An 8,711-nucleotide genomic window follows, 5' to 3' on the forward strand; every position below is an offset into this window, starting at 1 on the left:
TATGCAAATCCCTTCTAGGTAGAAAGGTAGTACTTTGTAACATATCAAGATTGATATGTAAAAGTTGTTTGAAAACCAAGAACAATCTTGTTTTTTGCACTTAGTAGAAAATCTCACAATTGTGAGAACTGGACATTACCTGTGTTGGGTGAAACATAATATATCTTTATGTGATATCTCTTCCCTTATATCTATTTACTTTTTATCTTCTAATTAGTTTTTATATAGATAAGTTAATATTGTTGTTTTTAACTAACCAGAAACGCTCTTTGTTTGTAACCAAGATCAATCTTGAGTTAAACATTTTAGTTTTTAACATGAATTTTAAAAATGGGGCAATTATAATTCAAACCCCTTTCCTTATAATTGAAATTATTACTTTACTTTCATACTCTTAGAACTCAAATATATTGTTATCATAAAATACTTGTGTTATTATCAAAACTCTAAGTATAAAATCAACTTGGTTCCAACATAATATTCTTTTTTGGTCTAGGTGCTAGATGTCAAACATCATTCCATTTAAATTCATATAACTCTTCTTGCATTGCAAAAATACATCCATCATTTGTTAATGCTTAACAACAAAGGTAGGCTCAATTGATAAGATTAAGCCAATTATGAGAGTTTCAGGATGAGATGATTTGTATTTCCATTCAGATCTTCCTTGTGACTTATCTTGACTGTTTCTGACTTGATCAAATTCATCATCTGAAGATTTTTCATCTTCTTCTAATTTGCTTGTATCCTTTGATTTTTTAGGTTCTTCTAGTGTGTATGCATATGCTTCCTTTGGTTCTGGTAAACCTCACTATCATCATATTGCTTTGAATTTTTGAGGTCAAGTTGTTTGTCATCAAAGTTAACATGTATGGATTCATCCACAGTATGAGTATCCTTATTAAACACTCTATAAGCCTTAGGTCTTTCAGAGTATCCAATGAAAGTGCACTTTTGAGATCTAAAATCAAATTTAGTAATACATAAAGCAATTGTCAATATTTCTTTTTTAATAATACTATACTTTTGTTCAGCTTGATTCAAAGTTCCTGAGTAATATCGAACTATTTGTTCTTTAGAAGTGTTAGGTAATACTTGCTTAAGAATTCCTCCAAAACCTATTTCTAATGAATCCGTTTTGACTAAAAGAAATGTTTGAGGATCATGAATCCATAAACAAGGTGATATACATAATAGCCACCCATTGTTTCTATAGTAGATGGATAGAGATATATAAGTGGTTTGCATACAAAGTAAGTTTATCTTCTGTATTTTTATATGATTTTGTTGTCTAAGTGTGAATCTCTTTGGTTTTTTTGTTGCGGTATTCATTTGGTTCAGCCTAAGAAAGTAACTTTAATTCATTATAAATTATAATAAATGAATTTGACGTCATTATTGATCTGGAGCCGAAAGTATTCTAGACACTTGAATTTTATCATATTTTATAAACACTTTACCATTTTGTACGAATAATTTGAATGGTGTAAATTTCTTCATAAATTCATCTTTTTTATTTTAGTGAATTTAAATTTGTATTGGATAAATATATAAAGAAAAAAATTAAAGTAGTTTTTAACCATACAAAAATCTGACCTAACATACCTTAATTTAGCTCTGGACCACTTATGGAATGCGTGGAAGTTTGCTTGGGGATGCTTATTACACATTCCCACCTAGTATCAAAATTGCACCATATATGGCCAAACTATTTTTGAAATGGTGGTTCATAATTCAAAATTCAAATTGTTATTTTCTTTTTTGATTAATAAAATTGGCAACGAGTACCCACACCACATGTATCCATCTCTTTCACCCGCGAACAGGGCCGACCCAACACATGTGTATTAAAAAAAATTAATGAGATATAAGCGAAATTTTTAAATTTTAACTTGATATCACTAAATTAATATAAATGATGTCATGTAATATATATTTCTTTTTCAATTGATTTAATATTTTTGAGACTAGGGGTGTACACGACTCCATGCGTCCCGCGAACCCGACTTGGTTCATAAGCAACGGTCTGGGTCTGACTCGGTCCCAAAAAACAAGGACAAATAAAAAAAAAGACAGAAGAAAGACAAGGTAAAAAATGGACTGAGTTCGGGCCACTATCTGGATTACCCGTCCGTCCCAAAATACATTAAGGGCAATGGATTATTATTATTTTATTATTATTATTTTACCTTATTCTACTACAATAACTTAAGTTAGGGTTTGAAAATTTGTTCTCCTCCCTTATTCACTTTTCTTCTAATAGACGGTTCTCCTTGTGTTTCTCTTGTTTTCTCTGTGTTGACTTTCATTGTCTTCTCCAATCATACTACCATAATCTTTCTATGAAGCTATATAGAGATACTACTATATCATCAACTTGATTTTTTATGTGTCCTATGCGTATATCTACATTTGGTATTAGAAACAAACAATAATAAAGATCTCAATGTTTGTTTATTGAACTATGTCTAATCATATCTCTATAACCAATTATTATTATTATTATTATTATTATTATTATTATTATTATTATTATTATTATTATTACTATTATTAATATTATTGTTGTTGTTGTTGTTGTTGCTGCTGGACTTCAAACCAGAATTAAGGCTATATTGTTTCACAACGCATTTTATTGATGAAGAATGGAAACTACATAAAATAATTATAAAGTTTTGGGTCACAATAGGCGAAAATTCTACCAATGCATTGGAATAGAAATTGAAAGATGTTTAAGGGAATGAGGAATTGAAAATATTTGTACTATAACCGTTGATAATGCAAGCTCAAATGATGGAGCAATTTAATACCTTCAAAAGTAGTTTAATACTAGAGAATGAGTAGTGTGTAGTGAAAATTATATGCATATGAGGTGTTGTGCTCATATTCTTAATTTGATTGTTTGTGACGGCACACATGAGCAACAATTGTCCATCGAAAGTATTAGAAATGTTGTACGTTATGTTAAATCTTCTCCCCAAAGACTTAAAAAATTTAAAGAGTGCATTGAGGCTGAAATGATTAAGCATCAAAGCCTTGTGTCTCTAGACGTTCCAACTAGGTGGAATTCCACATATATTATGTTGGAACATGTCTAGAATTTTGAAAAAGAATTTGATGGACTTAATGAGGAAGAATTGGACTTTCAAAAATGGTTTGGAGAAGAGGAAAAAGAGAAAGAACAAAAAGGATTGGCCCGCTTAAAAGTATTGATTGGCAGACTTGTAGGATCTTTGTTCAGTTTTTGAAAATTTTCTATGAAGTAACTTTATAATTCACTAGTTCTTTGCATGTGACATCAAATATATGCTTCCATCAAATTGTAACACTTGAGTCTCAATTGTCAAGTTGGAGTAAAAGTCATTGTAAATTATTAGGAAGTATTGCAAATTCAATGAGAGAAAAGTTTAATAAATATTCCGGAAATATTGATAAAATGAATCAATTTTTGTTTGTTGTTGTTGTTTTGGATCATCGAAATAAGCTTGATTAATTCAATTGGTGTTTGGCGGATATGTTTGATAAAGTCTTAGCTACTAGTATGTCTAAATTGGTAAGAGATACTTTAGATGATTCGCATTTGTTTTACTCTCAAGAGGAGATGTTTCACAATAAAATTGGAGATGTTGAAAATGGTTTGTGTTAATTTACCCAAATAATTATTTAATATAAATTAATGTTTTGTGTTGCTGCTAATATATATTGTTGGAACACATTGAACAAATGTGATAAAAGACAACAAGTCATGAAGGTAGCACCTCCAAGGCTCCAACATTATAAATTATGAAGCTAACTTGCTTGTTTATTATTAGTTTCATTTTGATTTACAAAACTGAGTTGGTTTATTATAATTTTGCATGTGATACCTTGTTTATGAGTTGGTTTCATTTTTCTTGTTGCAAATACTTGCTTGCTGAATTTTGCAAGTTACACTTGTGTCCAAAGTGCTTCTTGGTGATAAATTTTATTTTATTAGGTTTGTAGCTGCAATTTAAAGTTTCAACCCCATAGATATTTTGGTGACAAGAAGTAGGAGGAAGAAAGTCTATAAACATATGTTTATTGTTTGTATTTTTTAATTTAAGTACTCTTAAATTTATAAGACAATATTATTTTGATACTACTCTTGATTAAAGAGTAAGACTATTAGGTGATAAAAAATATATGGATCTAGTAGAAAGTATGTTACTTGTTTTGATTAAAATGTTTGTATTTTATATGAAAATGTTATGAGTTACTACTTTTGAATAAATTGACAAGTGGTAATCGTAGGTAGTTATGAGTTACTTTAATTTTTTTTTTTTTTTAAATTCAAGAATTACTAGTTTGCGACTCGTCTTGGGACCAACCCAATCTCATCTTATTTTGTCCCGTCTTTATTGAAACTACAACTAATCGAGTTTGATCGAGTTAAGGGACATGTTATGGTCTAAAAATTAGTCTGGTCAAATATAGGGACCAGATAGAGGACGCACTAAACCCGACCTAACCAGTTATTTGTACACCCCTGCTTGAAACAATATTAAATTTTTAAAAAATTTATATATTTTAAGAAAAGTTTTTATTACAGATTTTTTTATTAGAAAAGTTTTTTTTTTTGAGACATTTTGATCAAGTAATTTTTTTTTTTTATTTTTCATCAAAATTTAAAAATATTGCTTTAATAACGTTACCTTCGGAACTACACTATCCGTGAATCTTTAAAATATTCTGTTTTATATCATCTCACACTTGGTGGCAAGTTCTACTGCAGCTATTTAAACACTTAAATATTAGACCGGTAAACTTTTATTATTTTTGAAAAATGACGCGAACCATTGTTAAAATTTCATTATGTGATGATGGGAATAATTGTTAAAATTTCATTATTCATGATGGGAATCATTGTTAAAATTTTAAACAATTTTAAAGTACTAATTTTTATTTTTGTTGGACTCTTTTATTATTATTTTTTTATTTTTTAAATTCCTTTTGCTATTTGCTTTCTATTATATATTTGTTTAATGTTAAATGTGAATTAAAAGTCTGGTGTTATAAAAAATTTGAATTAAAAGTTTCATGTTATAATATATTTCTATTATATATTTGCTTTCTATTATAAAAAATTAAAAATTGAACGATATATAAATGAAACGATTTATATATCTTTATGTTTTTATATTTGAGATAAAGATATAATATTCACTCACTTGTATAATTACTTTTCATCTAATATAGTAGTCCCGGAACCTTTTATGACCAAACAATTTCCATACCTAACCATTGATTAATTCAACGACTTTATCTCATCAAAATAGCATCTCATCAAAATAGCATCATACAGAACAGGCATGTGTTTGTGTCAAAGGACAAGGACATCTTTCTGAAAAGATAAAGAAAAAAGGACAGGGACATCTAATTACCTTAACCTCAATATAAAAACTAAGACAAAATCAAAGGACGCAATTTCCTCGTCATATTCTACTTTTCCACTACAAATAAATCTGAATAGAATAATGGATATATTTTATTGATGAACGGAGTTTTAGGTGACTTGATAGGTTCGGGGACTATTCATGTTGATCCAAAATAGGATTGTCTTTTAAGAATTTGAGTTTGTGTAAAGTTTAAAATCAGACGTCCAATTTTTTTATTTATATTTTTTCTCTCTTTTTATAAGTCTTATATTGATAATGAATTTTATTTTGTTTCATACGGTATTAATCAATTTATTATATATTTTTTTTAATTTACATTAATCAATTCATCTTAAATTTTATGACTGAGATAATATAATATTTCATTATGTTTTATGCAATCAACATTATGTTGCGTGACAAAATCTTATTCAACTATTATTTCAACAAGAGATAAATTTTTTAAAATCAAAGTAGAGACAAACAATTGTTGATAAAAGAAATTCTTATAAAAAATAATCTTATTATTTTGGTCTTCTTCGCAAATTTGGGCGACTAAAGAGTAATAAAAGTAGGAAAATTGAACAAGACAAAACATCTTTATTTTCTAGAGTTTTAATTTTAGTATAAGGATATAAAAAAAATCCATTATCTTTTGTACATATTCAACTATAAAGGTTTAACAATTTATAAATTTCAAATTTTAGATCTCGATTTTAAAAAGAAAAAATTAAACAATTCAACTTTAATTTTTTTTTCTTCAAAACTTTGACATTTTTATACTACATAACTTTTTATATTATGTGTTTTTTTACTATAAAATTATGTTATACTATACAAAAATAAAACTCTTTGACTATTTATAACCTTATACGGTCATATATACTCTAAACATACTTAAAGTTATCACTTATACAAATTTTAATGTTCAAACTAGACTTTTTTTTACCATAAAATTTTGTTATACTATAAGAAAATAAATGGAAATTCCAGACAATTTAAGTTTGTGTTGTTGCATGTCCTAAACATTTTCAAAATCACCGCTTATGCAAAGTTTAAAGTTCAAATACTAGTAAGAGAGATACATAGATTATTTATTAATGATTTTTTTAAATCGGTAGTATGAGTCAATTCGTTATCGATAAAATCAATATTGGTTAACTAGAGTAATAAGTATTTCTTTTTTGTTTCCTATTTGGCTCCCACACAATTTATTTGATATTTAATATGTTTGCTACATATGGCTGGGCTAGGTGCACAGCTGCTAGTATTTGTTTTTGTGTGTGGTCACGGGATTTTCATTGTATAAATGTTTTCATGTACGTTAATTTCTATGTGCATGAAGCGGGTCCTCATTTTGCTGACCATCTCTGCTGCAATACTACATGAGTTTTTGAATTGGAATTTGAATTCTCTCCATCTCCATTCTCCTATGAATAAAAGACAATATATTAGAGAATGGACAAAATAATTGGAGAAAATTAAGAGGAGACGGATTGAGAGAATAGTAGAGAGAAAACGAAAGAGATGATTTAAATTTATGAATGATATATTAGATGACAAACAAAGAAAAAATACACCTCGTATCTAATTATATGTCAAAAATTATCCTTTAATCATTTTATGTTTAGCTTAATATATGTTTAGATCATTTAAGTTTATTTTTTTTAGTTGGTCATTTAAGTTATTTTCGTTTGCACTATTAGCCTTTTATAAGATATATTAAATTACACATGTAATTCTTTAAATTTGAATATTTTCACGAATTATTGTAATAAAATATTAAGATCGAATTCAAATATCGCAACAAGTTGACTCTTCAAGCTAGTTTACATGTGAAAGAAGTTAACAACAGACAAATATTTACTACCTTGTTTTTAAGGTTATACGTGTGTTTAAATTGTTGTAGAGAAAATTAAAAAATATAGACCATTTATAAAATTTGATGAATATTTTCGGTATGAGGGATAAATTATTGCAACATTTTGTAGAGTTTCAAATTATCAAAATCTTTCAATTGAACTAATTGTTGTTGAAATTGAGATAAAGGACTAAATGTGCAAACATAATATAATTTAAAGGACCAAATCGAGACAAAATAAACTTAAATGACTTAAGTAGGAATTGAGTTAAACTTCAAGGACTATAGGTGTATTTTTTCCTATAATATATTAAAACAATCCTACAAATAATTCTATTGTCATCTCATTGACAGTTTTGTACATATAACTCTATATTTGCCAAGTCAACTATATATTTATGTATCACATCAATTTAACTTATAGGCACGCTCTATTTGTAGCTCTACAATATGCTTACCCCATGCATCTCATATCTTTTCTCCTTCAAAATTAATAGTACCAAATTTATATCTCATGTCTTTTCTCCTTCAAAATTAATAGTACCAAATTTATTTAGCAAGTGATGATGCAACCAAAATATATTTCCTTCCTCCTACACTACTTTTCATTTTTAAATAATTTTTAATCAGTCTTCAGTATGTGATAGTCAAAAGTTGATTGATATTCTTCAACAATTTCTCGAAATTATGTCTTAACAACTGAAAAATAGTATTGTGTTCATTCCTCTCCAAAGACCTTCATCATCCTCCTTCTAGTGCAACCATTGTCGTCGATGGTTAGAAAAAAAATGACTTTTCTTATTTGTTTATTTCATGACTTTTCTTTTCCCTTCATATTTCTCTTTATCTAGATTGCAACATCGATTATTAAAGGGAGATTAGGCGATTTGTGTTTTAAGTTCTAAAATTGGATCTACAATGTAATTTAAAATATGATCATCAACCTTCAATGTACAACTAAAAACTAAAGTGAGATTATAAGTAAATGTTGACCGCATATAATTCATTTCTACATTTCACATACTTCATTTTTTGGTTATTAATGCTTCTTTATGATGACAATATTCCTTACATATTTTAACCGAAGATCTTACTCTCACGTAGTCACACTAAAAGGTACTTTAACTGCATACATACTGTATTTTTCCTATTTGATAGATCGGTCATATTTTGTACCGTTTTTATAAAATTAAATTTAATTGAATCTTTATAAGACATTTTTTACATTCCTTCTTTTTCACAATATTTTTGTTTTGGGTTTAAAAAATTAAAGACAATGTCACTGGTTGTAAGATTTAAAATTGTTTCAGTTTATTATATGGAAATGTTTCTAACTTCTTTTAAATACCATTTTACCCTAAAATGGTTGATTGTATACTAAAAGATTATCAAATTATTTTTAAACATCTTTAGACACTAAAATAGTTTGCATTTTGTATAATTCATGGAAAATG

This window comes from Cicer arietinum, chromosome 4, assembly GCF_000331145.2.
Source record: "Cicer arietinum cultivar CDC Frontier isolate Library 1 chromosome 4, Cicar.CDCFrontier_v2.0, whole genome shotgun sequence".
NCBI classification, from domain to species: Eukaryota; Viridiplantae; Streptophyta; class Magnoliopsida; order Fabales; family Fabaceae; genus Cicer; species Cicer arietinum.